Below are 15,409 nucleotides of genomic sequence, written 5' to 3' on the forward strand. Positions count from 1 at the left end.
TGGTTCAAATGGCTCTGAGCACTATGGGACTTAACTGCTGAGGTCATCAGTGCCCTAGAACTTAGAACTACTTAATCCTAACTAACCTAAGGACATCACACACATCCATGCCCGAGGCAGGATTCGAATCTGCGACCGAGCGAGGTGGCGCAGTGGTTAGCACACTTGACTCGCATTCAGGAGGACGACGGTTCAATCCCGTCTCCGGCCATCCTGATTTAGGTTTCCGTGATTTCCCTAAATCGTTTCAAGCGAATGCCGGGATGGTTCCTTTGAAAGGGCACGGCCGATTTCCTTACCAATCCTTCCCTAACCCGAGCTTGCGCTTCGTCTCTAATGACCTCGTTGTCGACGGGACGTTAAACACTAACCACCACCACCATCGAATCTGCGACCGTAGCGGTCGCGCGGCTCCAGACTGTAGCGCCTAGAAACGCTCGGCCACTCCGGCCGGCTTCTCAGTTCCCAAACATGTTTCGGCACCACTGTGCCATCATCAGTGGGTTTCCGTTTCATTTATTCTGTAATGTGAACATTTTTGTTAAATGATTATAAAATTTTGTGGATGTTAAGTTCAAACAATAGTTCGTTTCTTTTTGCTAATATCTTTACACTTGGTGTGCATGAATTTCAGGATCACTTGTGTATTATTTACTACAGGTAGCTTGACATCTGCAACCAAACGATGTTGATGAGAAAATTTTGCTGGGAATTAACCTATCATCTAGAACGTAGTTTAGTTTGTCGCGATGTTTGCGCGCCTAAATTCGTTTTTACTTACGTTTCCGTGTGGCAAGGCCTTGTCTGAACTGCTTATCGTCGACTTTTCACTTCTGTACAAAGTTACAACCAGAGAAATAAATATTACGTATTACATACGAAGCGACGGAAATTTCAATAACGTTCGATTATATGATTCTCTGTATGTCCAACTGTTCAGAGATGGTTGCGGGAATCGGCTTTTCAGTATAGAATGTCAAATCAAACACCTTTCAGTAGTCTAATTTTCAAACTTCACTCCTGGAAATGGAAAAAAGAACACACTGACACCGGTGTGTCAGACCCACCATACTTGCTCCGGACACTGCGAGAGGGCTGTACAAGCAATGATCACACGCACGGCACAGCGGACACACCAGGAACCGCGGTGTTGGCCGTCGAATGGCGCTAGCTGCGCAGCATTTGTGCACCGCCGCCGTCAGTGTCAGCCAGTTTGCCGTGGCATACGGAACTCCATCGCAGTCTTTAACACTGGTAGCATGCCGCGACAGCGTGGCCGTGAACCGTATGTGCAGTTGACGGACTTTGAGCGAGGGCGTATAGTGGGCATGCGGGAGGCCGGGTGGACGTACCGCCGAATTGCTCAACACGTGGGGCGTGAGGTCTCCACAGTACATCGATGTTGTCGCCAGTGGTCGGCGGAAGGTGCACGTGCCCGTCGACCTGGGACCGGACCGCAGCGACGCACGGATGCACGCCAAGACCGTAGGATCCTACGCAGTGCCGTAGGGGACCGCACCGCCACTTCCCAGCAAATTAGGGACACTGTTGCTCCTGGGGTATCGGCGAGGACCATTCGTAACCGTCTCCATGAAGCTGGGCTACGGTCCCGCACACCGTTAGGCCGTCTTCCGCTCACGCCCCAACATCGTGCAGCCCGCCTCCAGTGGTGTCGCGACAGGCGTGAATGGAGGGACGAATGGAGACGTGTCGTCTTCAGCGATGAGAGTCGCTTCTGCCTTGGTGCCAATGATGGTCGTATGCGTGTTTGGTGCCGTGCAGATGAGCGCCACAATCGGGACTGCATACGACCGAGGCACACAGGGCCAACACCCGGCATCATGGTGTGGGGAGCGATCTCCTACACTGGCCGTACACCACTGGTGATCGTCGAGGGGACACTGAATAGTGCACGGTACATCCAAACCGTCATCGAACCCATCGTTCTACCATTCCTAGACCGGCAAGGGAACTTGCTGTTCCAACAGGACAATGCACGTCCGCATGTATCCCGTGCCACCCAACGTGCTCTAGAAGGTGTAAGTCAACTACCCTGGCCAGCAAGATCTCCGGATCTGTCCCCCATTGAGCATGTTTGGGACTGGATGAAGCGTCGTCTCACGCGGTCTGCACGTCCGGCACGAACGCTGGTCCAACAGAGGCGCCAGGTGGAAATGGCATGGCAAGCCGTTCCACAGGACTACATCCAGCATCTCTACGATCGTCTCCATGGGAGAATAGCAGCCTGCATTGCTGCGAAAGGTGGATATACACTGTACTAGTGCCGACATTGTGCATGCTCTGTTACCTGTGTCTATGTGCCTGTGGTTCTGTCAGTGTGATCATGTGATGTATCTGACCCCAGGAATGTGTCAATAAAGTTTCCCCTTCCTGGGACAATGAATTCACGGTGTTCTTATTTCAATATCCAGGAGTGTATTATTTTATTGGACTACCAGTTCCGGCGATTTATTAGGCCATCTTCAGCCCACCTGAGCGACGTGGAGGAAGATTCCAACCTCGGTTGCGGTCAAAATAGGAGCCAGCATTCAAAAACTCGTATTTGCAGATTTCTGCCTGATATAACGACCACTTCAAATATCATTTGCCGACTGTTAGATAAACATTAAAACCAAACCAGTGAAAGTGTCTTCATCTTCGAGTGGTTTGGTTTCAATGTTTATCTAACAGTCGGCAGGCACTTAAGTGTGAATTGCAGAGTAACCATGTAGATGTAGATGTAAATGAACATTTATGCCGGATGGGGACTCGAACCCAGACTTCCCGCTTATCGAAAGCGGTCGCCCTACCACTTGGCTACACCTGCACGACTCAGGGCTACACCCAGACCTCCATATGTCGTCAACTATGCGTCTGAGACCCGTACTCGTACATCCATTATGTATATTCCCGTACGGGTCAAACGTTCTACTAGAAAGACTCTTGCCCGATATCGGCAGATAAATACGATACAACAGTGCCTGTGTTATTTTGATGGAATGACGACAGTGCCTATTCCTTTGGATAAGCATGCATGTCCAAAGGAACTTTGCATCGTAATCGGGATAACACGGGCACTGCAATATTGCATCGATGTTTGAGTGGCCGCTGTATAAAGCAGAAAGCTTCACATACCATTCTTTCAATGCTGGCCCCTGTTTTGATCGGAACCGAGGTTGGAAGCTACCTACACGTCGGTCAGGGGGCCTGAAGATGGTGTAATAAATCGCCAAAATTGGTAGTCCAATAAAATAACAGTTTGGAAATCAGACGGCTGAAAGGTGTTTGATTTGGCTTTCTGATTAAATGATTGGCGATAAGTCACTGTACTCGTTAACAACATGAATATATCTATATGTGAGTGAAGGCACATCAAGGAAGTTCACTACACGAAATCAGTTATAGGAGAAACGGTTCACAGTCTGAAATTTATTGAAAGATAGAAAGGAAATTTAATTCACTTAAAAATTAAGTAGCTTACAAAAGCCTGTTTTCACTGTTTCTTGAGTACTGTTCATCAGTCAGGGACCTTTTCTAGGCCGGATTAAGAGAGGAAATGGAGAAGACCCAAAGGATTCGCTAAGCGTTTTATAATGAGCTCGTTTAGTAATCGGGAGAGCCTCATTCAGATGGTCACCAAACTCCACAGACACTACAAAAGTGTATGTTAAGTCCCATACTGCTCAGAGCCATTTGAACAATTTTGAACAGTGAGGTGACAAAAGTCGTGGGATACCTTCCAATGTCGTGTCGAACCTCCTTTTGACCGGCGTAGTGCAGCAACCAGACGTGGCAAGGGCCAAAGAAGTCGTTGAAAGTATTCTGCCTCTATAGCCGTCCACAATTGCGAAAGTTTTCGCCGGACAGGATCTTGTGCACGGACTGACCTCTCGATTAGGTCCCATAAATGTTCGATGGGATCCATGTTGAGCGATCTGGGTGGCCAAATCACTCACTCGAATTGTCCAGAATATTCTTCATTTGGCGAAATGGCGCATTGTCATATTCCATCGTTTTTTTGGGGGGTGGGTGGGTGGGGGGGGGGACGACATGAAATCCATGAATGGCTGAAAATTGTCTCCAAGTAGCCGAACATAACCATTTCCAATCAACGATCTGTTCAGTTGAACCAGAGGACCCAGTCCATTCCATGTAAACGCAATCCACACTATTTTGGAGTCACCAGCAGTTTGCACAGAGCCATGTTGACAACTCAGGTCCATCGTTTCGTGGGGCCTGCGCCACACTCGCAGCCCACTCTCAGCTCTTATCAACTGAAATCGCGACTCATTTGACCAGGCCGCGGTTTTTAAATCGCATTGGGAACAACCTATATGGTCACGAGCCCAGGGGAGGCTTTGTAGGAAATGTGCTGTTAGCAAAGGCACTCGTGTCGGTCGTCTGCTGCCACAGCCCATTAATGCCAAATTTCGCCGCATTGACCTAACGAATACATTCATCGTACGTCCATCATTGATTTCTGCGGTTATTTGACACAATGGTGCTCGTCTGTAAGCACTAACAACTGTACACAAAAGCCGTTTCTCTCGGTCGTTAAATGAAGGATGTCAGCCACTGGGTTACCCGTGAGAGGTAATGCACGAAATTTGGTATTCTCGGTAAAATCATGACGTTGTAGATCTGGCAATATTGAATTCCCTTACGAATTTCCAAATGAAATGCACCACCCCTCTAGCTTCAACTGTCATCCCGCGTTCAAATTTTGTTACTTCCCGGCGGCCATAACCCGCTGGAAACCCTTTCACATGAATCACCCGAGTAAGAATGACAGCTTGATCAATGCACTGCCCTTTTATATTTTGTGTACGCGACACTACCGCCATATGTATATGTGCTTATCGCTACCCCGTGACTTTTGATACCTTAGTATATCACTCTCTCTCACACACACACACGAGTACATTTCGCGAAGTACCCACGACGGTAAAATCATAGAAAAGGAGCGCGCAAGGATGGGATTAGCTAAAGATAAAAAATGGTTCAAGTGGCTCTGAGCACTATGGGACTTAACTTCTAATGTCATCAGTCCCCTAGAACTTAGAACTACTTAAACCTAACTAACCTAAGGACATCACACACATCCATGCGCGAGTCAGGATTCGAACCTGCGACCGTAGCGGTCGTGCGGTTCCAGACTGTAGCGCCCTGAACCGCTTGGCCACTCCAGCTAAAGATATTAAAGTAGTTTGCACAGTATAGATGCAGCTTTAGATGTGAAGTACGATCTGTCTAAAAGAGCGTCGTTATCTTGGAGCGGACAGCCTCAGTTAAATGCTCTTGAGCGGGTTGCATGGTCAGAAAAAAAACTGGCAAGAAACAGACGAAGACCCAGAGCAAAGCCACCAGACCGGTGGGACCTCGATGTTTGGAAGACCCCTTGGGAGTTTTCCTGCAATCAGGTTACCTTGCAAGAAGTCCATCTCAGTGCACGATTTGAAGGAACCATATCGCGTTCAGTCAGAAATGGCTTACAATGATCACGGTGATGAACATGTAACTGGAGGAAGAGCGAAGTGCTCAGCGCGAGTACAGCAGGAGGAATCTAGGAAGGACGCCTGCGCGTTGCTGTCTCGGCTGAGTCACTGCGCTGCTACACGGACCGTGAGCTGCGAGCGGTGAGAGGGTGCCGGCGCCCGCCCGGCCTTGCGAAGGCTGCAGCCGCTGCGTGGCCCCGCCCGGTCGTCAACCCGCGATATGCCGCCTGGCTTTGCCGCCGCTGCAGATCGCGCTCCGGAAGTTGATTACGTCGTTCTGGATGACAGGTGTTTCACGAGCAATGACAATAAGACCTGACGTCAGGTGATGGAGAAAAAGAGATCTGATGTACTCTCCAAGGGAAAGAAAGGGGGGGGGGAGGGGGGATAACGACACACCACGAAGGAATTATCGAATGAGACGGAAATCCGTAAATGTGTTCTACATGTACAGACGAACAAATGATTACAATTATAGAAAAATTGGATGATTTATTCAAGAGAAAAAGCTTCACCAACTGAGCAAGTCAACGCGTTGGTCCATCTCTGGCCATTATGCAAGCAGTTACTCTGCTTGGCATTGATTGACAGAGTTGTTGGAAGTTTTCGTGAGGAATATCGTGTCAATTCTGTCCAATTGGCACGGTAGATAGTCGAAATCCAGACATGTTTGGTGAGTCCTGCCCATAATGCTCCAACTGGGAAGAGACCCAGCGACCTTGCGGGGCAGGGTAGGGTTTGGCGAGCACAAAAACAAGCAGTAGAAACTTGCGCCATGTGCATGCGGGTGTTATCTTCTTGAAGTATAAGCCCAGGATAGCTTGCCATCAAGGGCAACCAAACGGGGCGTAGAATATCGTCGACGTAACGCTGCGCTGTTAGGCTCCTGGTAAGAAAAGAAATGGCAACACAAATCATCACTCCTGGTTGTCTGGCTCTATGACGGGGCACTCAAGTTTGCATCTCATCTCTGTCTGAGGCGTCTCGAGATAAGTCTTCGTTGGTTATCGGGGCTCAGTTCGAAGCGGGACTCATCTCTGAAGACAATTTTTCTCCTGTCAATGAAATTTCATGTCGAAGACGTGTCTGGTTACGCTCCGGACAACAGTGGTATGTCAACCTGACTGCCACTCGCGTACTATCCGACAACCAGCACTGATGGTCTGAGTGCTGTTTCTTTTCATCGCAGAACCACTTTGACTGTCATCCACGGCACTTTTACCTCAAGCGGTACCTCGATGATATTCTACGCGTTTTGTTGCCATCCATGTCAAGCGATCCTAGACTTACATTTCAGGAAGATAATGCCCGCTCGCACATGGTGACATTTTCTACGGCTTTTCTTCGTGCTTTCCAAACATTACCTTGGCCAGCAAAGTAACCGGATCTCTCCCCAATTTTAGCATCGTGGCCAGGCCTCTCCATCCAGCTTGGGATTTTGACGATCTGAAGCACCAGTTGGACAGACATTGGTACGATATCCCTCAGGAGGATATCCAGAAACTCTGTTAATCAATGCCAAGGCCAGTAACTGCTTACATAAGGGCCAAAAGTGGAACGACGCGTTATTGGAAAAAATTTGGAAATTTGTGGTAAGGTTTTATGGGACCAAACTGCTGAGGTCATCAGTCCCTAAGCCTACACACTCAAACTAACTTACGCTATGGACAACACACACACCCATGCCCGAGGGAGGACTCGAACCTCCGACGGAGGGAGCCGCACTACGCGTTACTGACTTGCTCAATTTGTGAAGTCTTTCCTCCTGAATAAATCGTCTATTTTCTCTGGAATTGTAAACATTTGTTTGCCTGTACAGGTACATCACATCTACCGATTTTCGTCCCAGTCGGGTTATGTCGTCGTGGTGCATCCCTTTCTTCTTATTAGAGTGTACTTTAAAAAAAAAATTGAAAAATTTTTACAAACTTCTTTAATTGTCTTGGTCGCAAAAGATATATCACATTACAACTGATTATTAGTTTCGGTTGCTAAACTATCATCTCGTCACCGCTCATGGTAAAGACACTGTGTTTACATACATTCTGAATAGAACGCAATTGTCCGATATTATATCTCGGAACACGTTCATGAAAGAGCATGTTTCAGTACACTGTTGCTTATATCAGCGAAGTTACGGAGTTGGGATAATAAACAGTGTATTTGGAGAAATCACGGGAAAACTCTCTCAACTCTTAATGCTGCTATACATTATTACTCTTGCCGAGGCGTCAACTGTTTATATAGTAGTGTTGTTTGAAATCTGATGTAGACAGCGAACTTTCCCGAATCACAGCAGCCAGCATTTGAAGCGGTCACATAGATAAGCTTGTGGGGAAGGCAAATCAAAGACTATGTTTTCTTGGCAGAACACTTAGCGCAGGCGAAAGAGCTACTAAAGATACTGACTACACTACACATGTCCGCCCTCTGCTAGAGTACTGCTGTGCGGTATGAGACCCTCACCAGACAGGACTGACGGAGGACACCGAAAAACTGCAAACAAAGGCAGCTCGTTTTGTTTTATCGCGAAATAGAGGGGGGAACGTCACATATGATAAGCGAATTGAAGGATCAATCATTAAAACAAAGGTGTTTTTTATTGTGGCGAGATCGTTTTACCAAATTTCAATCTTCAACGTTCCTCTTCTAGAGCGAAAATATTTTTGTTGGCGGCCATCTATGTAGAGGGAAACGGTCATTGTAACAAGGCAAGAGAAATCAGAGCTCGCACGGAAAGATTTAACTGCTGGGTTTTCCCGCGCGCTGTTAGAGAGTAGTGTGAAAGTGACTGAATGAACCCTCTGCTAGGCACTTAAGTATGAATTGCAGAGTAATCATCTAGACCTTCATGAATTATGATTTTCTTAACAGCATTAGGAATTTCCTACCGATAAGTAAAAATGTCTGCGACGTTCAAGTTCGGCAGTCACGCTTTCCTATCAATAAATTTATTCTCGCTCGGTTCCCCGTGACGGAGGGTCACACCAGTCACACCGTACAGATTCTCTCTCCGATGAGGACTGTTAGCGCAGAGGAAGACATTAGTCTGGCCATTAGAACTTCCGGAAAGTAGCGTCCCGCGGCAGATGCCACGTACGGCGTGGGCTGCCGAATTTGTCGCCCACGGAGCGGCGGCGGCGGCTGCGGGCCGCCATTACCCTATTGTCGGGGATGCTCGACCACTTAGGACGCCCCGCCTCGCGCTACTCGAGCAAGTCTCCGCTAACGACGCAGATCCGCCGCGGAACGCCCGTCCCGGCCGGTGGTGCTGCACAGATTCGACCACGGGGAAGTCTTGTGGTGGTCCTGCTAGCCCGACCGCCACTTCCTCTCACAAGTGGAACTAAAAAAGAGATTCCGTATTATAAGAGTCGAACGACATAAAAGGGAGGCTGCACTCAAAGAAGGAGTCTGACGGAGTTGTTGCACATCCTCCATTTTATGCAATCTGTACTCTGAGTAATCTGTACAGCAAACCAAAGAAGTATTCAGAAACGGTGGCTGCAGTAACTATAGAGGTATTAAACTGATGACGCACACAATGAAAATTCGGGAAAGAGTTGTGGAAGCTAGATTACGCAAGGAGACTGTGGTGTTTGAATAACAGTTTGGGTTCATGCCTGGAAGAGGAACGACTGATGCAATACATGCTTTAAGGCGGATAGTGGAGAGACACGGGGAGCTACAAGCCGATCTACATATGGCTACAGTGTGCTCCCTGCCGCCGTTGGATAAGCAGCTGCCAGCAGAAAGTCGTATGCTCCTAGCTCACTCATTTGTTACATAGTTTAATTCTTAATTTCTTTGTGTGTTTTTGGTACTTGCATTGTTTAAATTCATAAATTTCGGGCGTATTATAGTATTTGAGAGTTGTAGCATCGCGCTTTAGTACCTGAATAGTGTAAAATCGCGTAGTCTCCTTCCGCCGCCAAGCAGTGTGTCAGCAGTGCGCAAGGAGCAGCATTACTGCATTTACTAGGCAATCTTGTATTTTAATAACCGTTTAAATTTTGTGTCGATTTGTTTGTGCTCTCTGTAGATTAGTTCAGATGTTCTTTGCACAACAGTTTTTAGCATGGATAGGGACTGCAACTGCTGTGTTCGGATGCAGGCTGAGTTGGCATCCCTTCGCTCCCAGCTTCAGGCAGTGTTGGCTTCGGTCACACAGCTTGAGGCTGTTGCCAATGGGTATCACTGTGGGGGTCCGGATGGGGGTTTGTCGGGGACGGCCAGCTCGTCCCACGCATCCCCCGATCGGACTAAGACTGTGGCTGCCGGGGATACTGCCCACATTGAGGCTGATCCCTCACCTGTGGTAGAGTGGGAGGTCGTCTCGAGGTGTGGCAGGGGGCGAAAGACATTCCGGAGGGCTGAACGAAAGGCCTCTCCGGTTTGTCTGACAAACCGGTTTCAGGCTCTGTCTCCGGCTGATACTGATGTTCGGCCGGAGATGGCTGCTTGTCCTGTTCCAGAGGTTGCCCCTCAGTCTGCAAGATCCGGGCAGTCGCAGAGGGTGGGCTTATTGGTAGTTGGGAGCTCCAACGTCAGGCGCGTAATGGGGCCCCTTAGGGATATGGCAGCAAGAGAGGGGAAGAAGACCAATGTGAACTCCGTGTGCATACCGGGGGGAGTCATTCCAGATGTGGAAAGGGTCCTTCCGGATGCCATGAAGGGTACAGGGTGCACCCATCTGCAGGTGGTCGCTCATGTCGGCACCAATGATGTGTGTCGCTATGGATCGGAGGAAATCCTCTCTGGCTTCCGGCGGCTATCTGATTTGGTGAAGACTGCCAGTCTCGCTAGCGGGATAAACGCAGAGCTCACCATCTGCAGCATCGTCGACAGGACTGACTGCGGACCTTTGGTACAGAGCCGAGTGGAGGGTCTGAATCCGAGGCTGAGACGGTTCTGCGACCGTGTGGGCTGCAGATTCCTCGACTTGCGCCATAGGGTGGTCGGGTTTCGGGTTCCGCTGGATAGGTCAGGAGTCCACTACACGCAGCAAGCGGCTACACGGGTAGCAGGGGTTGTGTGGCGTGGACTGGGCGGTTTTTTGGTTAGATGGCCTCGGGCAAGTACAGAAAGGGCAACAGCCTCAAAGGGTGCGGGGCAAAGTCAGGACATGCGGGGACCAAGCAGCAATCGGTATTGTAATTGTAAACTGTCGAAGCTGCATTGGTAAAGTACCGGAACTTCAAGCGCTGATAGAAAGCACCGAAGCTGAAATCGTTATAGGTACAGAAAGCTGGCTGAAGCCAGAGATAAAGGATAGATTGCATGCAACCGGTGGTGGCATGTTTGTCGCTGTTAGTAGTAGTTTATCCTGTAGTGTAGTAGAAGTGGATAGTTCCTGTGAAATATTATGGGTGGAGGTTACACTCAACAACCGAGCTAGGTTAATAATTGGCTCCTTTTACCGACCTCCCGACTCAGCAGCATTAGTTGCAGAACAACTGAGAGAAAATTTGGAATACATTGCACATAAATTTTCTCAGCATATTATAGTCTTAGGTGGAGATTTCAATTTACCAGATATAGACTGGGACACTCAGATGTTTAGGACGGGTGGTAGGGACAGAGCATCGAGTGACATTATACTGAGTGCGCTATCCGAAAATTACCTCGAGCAATTAAACAGAGAACCGACTCGTGGAGATAACATCTTGGACCTACTGATAACAAACAGACCCGAACTTTTCGACTCTGTAAGTGCAGAGCAGGGAATCAGTGATCATAAGGCCGTTGCAGCATCCCTGAATAAGGAAGTTAATAGGAATATAAAAAAAGGGAGGCAGGTTTATCTGTTTAGCAAGAGTAATAGAAGGCAGATTTCAGACTACTTAACAGATCAAAACGAAAATTTCTGTTCCGATACTGACAATGTTGAGTGTTTATGGAAAAAGTTTAAGGCAAATGTAAAATGCGTTTTAGACAGGTACGTGCCGAGTAAAACTGTGAGGGACGGGAAAAACCCACCGTGGTTCAACAACAAAGTTAGGAAGCTACTGCGAAAGCAAAGAGACCTTCACTGCAAGTTTAAACGCAGCCAAAACCTCTCAGACAAACAGAAGCTAAACGATGTCAAAGTTAGCGTAAGGAGGGCTATGCGTGAAGCGTTCAGTGAATTCGAAAGTAAAATTCTATGTACCGACTTAACAGAAAATCCTAGGAAGTTCTGGTCTTACGTTAAATCAGTAAGTGGCTCGAAACAGCATATCCAGACACTCCGGGATGATGATGGCATTGAAGCAGAGGATGACACGCGTAAAGCTGAAATACTAAACACCTTTTTCCAAAGCTGTTTCACAGAGGAAGACCGCACTGCAGTTCCTTCTCTAAATCCTCACACAAACGAAAAAATGGCTGACATCGAAATAAGTGTCCAAGGAATAGAAAAGCAACTGGAATCACTCAACAGAGGAAAGTCCACTGGACCTGACGGGATACCAATTCGTTTCTACACAGAGTACGCGAAAGAACTTGCCCCCCTTCTGACAGTCGTGTACCGCAAGCCTCTAGAGGAACGGAAGGTTCCAAATGATTGGAAAAGAGCACAGGTACTCCCAGTCTTCAAGAAGGGTCGTCGAGCAGATGCGCAAAACTATAGGCCTATATCTCTGACGTCGATTTGTTGTAGAATTTTAGAACATGTTTTTTGCTCGAGTATCATGTCGTTTTTGGAAAACCAGAATCTACTCTGTAGGAATCAACATGGATTCCGGAAACAGCGATCGTGTGATACCCAACTCGCTTTATTTGTTCATGAGACCCAGAAAATATTAGATACAGGCTCCCGGGTAGATGCTATTTTCCTTGACTTCCGGAAGGCGTTCGATACAGTTCCGCACTGTCGCCTGATAAACAAAGTAAGAGCCTACGGAATATCAGACCAGCTGTGTGGCTGGATTGAAGAGTTTTTAGCAAACAGAACACAGCATGTTGTTATCAATGGAGAGACGTCTACAGCCGTTAAAGTAACCTCTGGCGTGCCACAGGGGAGTGTTATGGGACCATTGCTTTTCACAATATATATAAATGACCTAGTAGATAGTGTCGGAAGTTCCATGCGGCTTTTCGCGGATGACGCTGTAGTATACAGAGAAGTTACAGCATTAGAAAATTGTAGCGAAATGCAGGAAGAGCTGCAGCGGATAGGCACTTGGTGCAGGGAGTGGCAACTGACCCTTAACATAGACAAATGTAATGTATTGCGAATACATAGAAAGAAGGATCCTTTATTGTATGATTATATGATAGTGGAACAAACACTGGTAGCAGTTACTTCTGTAAAATATCTGGGAGTATGCGTGCGGAACGATTTGAAGTGGAATGTACATATAAAATTAATTGTTGGTAAGGCGGGTACCAGGTTGAGATTCATTGGGAGAGTCCTTAGAAAATGTAGTCCATCAACAAAGGAGGTGGCTTACAAAGCACTCGTTCGACCTATACTTGAGTATTGCTCAACAGTGTGGGATCCGTACCAGATCGGGTTGACGGAGGAGATAGAGAAGATCCAAAGAAGAGCGGCGCGTTTCGTCACAGGGTTATTTGGTAACCGTGATAGCGTTACGGAGATGTTTAGCAAACTCAAGTGGCAGACTCTGCAAGAGAGGCGCTCTGCATCGCGGTGTAGCTTGCTGTCCAGGTTTCGAGAGGGTGCGTTTTTGGATGAGGTACCGAATATATTGCTTCCCCCTGCTTATAACTCCCGAGGAGATCACGAATGTAAAATTAGAGAGATTCGAGCGCGCACGGAGGCTTTCAGACAGTCGTTCTTCTCGCGAACCATACGCGACTGGAACAGGAAAGGGAGGTAATGACAGTGGCACGTAAAGTGCCCTCCGCCACGCACCGTTGGGTGGCTTTCGGAGTATAAATGTAGATGTAGATGTAGCTTTCATTGATTTGGAGAAAGCGTATGACAGAGTCCCAAGGGGCGAAATATGGAGAAACATGAGAGAGCATTGCGTGCCAGAGAAGTATGTGAAGTTAGTGAAGAAAATGTACAGAGGAGCAATGACACAGGTCAGAAGTAGTGTGGGCATGACAAAGGAGTTTCCAGTAAAAGTAGGGTTACATCAAGGGTCTGCGCTTACTCCCTACCTGTTTGACCTGATTATGAATGTGCTGGTGAAAGATGTGAAGAAGGAAGCGCCGCGGAATATGATGTTTGCGGATGATGTGGTTCTTTGTGAGCAGAGCATCGACAGACTTGAGGAAAAGCTGGAGGATTGGAGGAAGACACTAGAAGAAAGAGGGATGAAAATTAGCAGGACAAAGTCAGAATATTTGCACTGAAGGATGTGCAGATGAGGTCTTGCAAGATCCAGGATGATGAGCTGAAATCGGTCTGCAAATTTATACCTGGGGTCGTACATACAGAGGGGCGGAGGACTGGAAAGCGAGATACAACACCGAATAAATTGCGGTTGGAACAACTGGAGGAAAATGCGTTGTGTGACAAGAAGGTGAGCATTGGGTTGAAAGGGAAAGTGTACAAGTCGGTGGTAAGGCCTGCTATGATATACGGGGCAGAGACATGGCCAATCACAGTAGCCCAGGAAAGGAAGACAGAAGTGACGGAAATGAGGATGCTGAGGTGGATGTGTGGGATAACAAGGAAGGACAGGATTAGAAATGAATTTGTTTGAGGAGCTGTGAAAGTGGGACCAACGGGGAAAAAGATACAAGAGAGCAGACTAAGGTGGTACGGACACTTACAGAGAAAAGGGGAAGAGTATATCGGAAACAGAGTTGAAGATATAAAGATTGAAGGAGCGAGAAGGAGGGGAAGACCGAAGGAAGGATAAGATATCCGGGGATCTAAGGGAGAAAGGATGGAAGAATTAAGAGGCAATGCATAGTGTACTATGGAGGAGAAAGATCCCGAACAGCAACGCCAACCCTACGTGACGTGGGACAAGGCGACTATAAAGAAGAAGAAGATTGTAAAGTCCAGCGAGAACAAATAAAAACTTCAAATGATGACGTTTTTTAGGGCGCTGGGCCAAGTTGCTGATTCCATTTTTTCTGCGCGGTATTTCGACGACTGAGCCAGCGCGCCTGTGCCTGCTGCACAGAGATGGGACGCATCGAATTCTCTGTCCTGTGCCTGCTCGGGACGGGTGGATGAGTGAAGTGGGGTAGGGAATGTCTGCTTTCAGTTTCAAACAAGTTTATGATGCGCTGGGCCTTTAAGTTGACTTACATGTCACGAGCCAGCTGAAGAAGCTCTCAAGCGTGCAGGAACAGATCCCCCTGACTGTAATAAAAGGAAATGAGAAGAAGAAGTGATTAGCTACACGATAATTGGTAATAGTGAATATAGTCTTCAGTTATCATGTAGCGTTAAAGAATCGACTATACTGAGTCCTGGGACGTGTATGTAACAATATAAAATATATTGCATGACAGTTTGATGATAAACTGTTATTTAACAATGGTACGGACAGCGCTCTACCAAATTATGCAGTCCTTGGATGCTTCCAATTAAGACTTCTAGCGGGCTTCTCCCAACCTCTGTAGAGGCTCTCCCGTGATATTGTAAGTCTAGGACGCCGTTGAGAAAGAATACAGCATGAAGTTTAGCTGAAGCTGCTAAAAATTGTTTTACGCTGAGTCGGGTACCTGCTGCAGTCCTTAAATGTGAAAAGATACTGCAAAGTGACAGACAGGGATCCGAAACCAAATCATTGCATTTTGGGGGCTGTGTGCTACTTAACGTATGGAAGAAAAGAAGAGGAGCTCATGCCATTCTGAAGCTTTGAGTCGGGGAAACATGTTCCGTTGGTGCAACTGCTGCCACCATTTGCACGAAATGCAACGTTTTGGGTCCGAGTTCCGAGCTGACACACATTTTCAACTAGTATCATGCAATCATAAGAGCAATTACTCTCCTTACAGTGAAG

General features: G+C 47.5%; 1 protein-coding gene and 1 non-coding gene across 4 annotated transcripts in view; one reads left to right on the top strand and one right to left on the bottom strand.

Annotated features, from left to right (window-relative positions):
• The window catches only part of LOC126252939 (patched domain-containing protein 3), a 426,000-nt gene that overhangs the window by 169,659 nt on the left and 240,932 nt on the right, over positions 1 to 15,409 (bottom strand). The gene's annotated exons all lie outside the window — the stretch shown is intronic.
• Positions 139 to 211, top strand: Trnaa-cgc (transfer RNA alanine (anticodon CGC)). Its single transcript has one exon. It is a non-coding gene; the product is annotated as a tRNA-Ala (tRNA).

This window comes from Schistocerca nitens, chromosome 4 (assembly GCF_023898315.1).
Source record: "Schistocerca nitens isolate TAMUIC-IGC-003100 chromosome 4, iqSchNite1.1, whole genome shotgun sequence".
Taxonomy (NCBI): Eukaryota; Metazoa; Arthropoda; class Insecta; order Orthoptera; family Acrididae; genus Schistocerca; species Schistocerca nitens.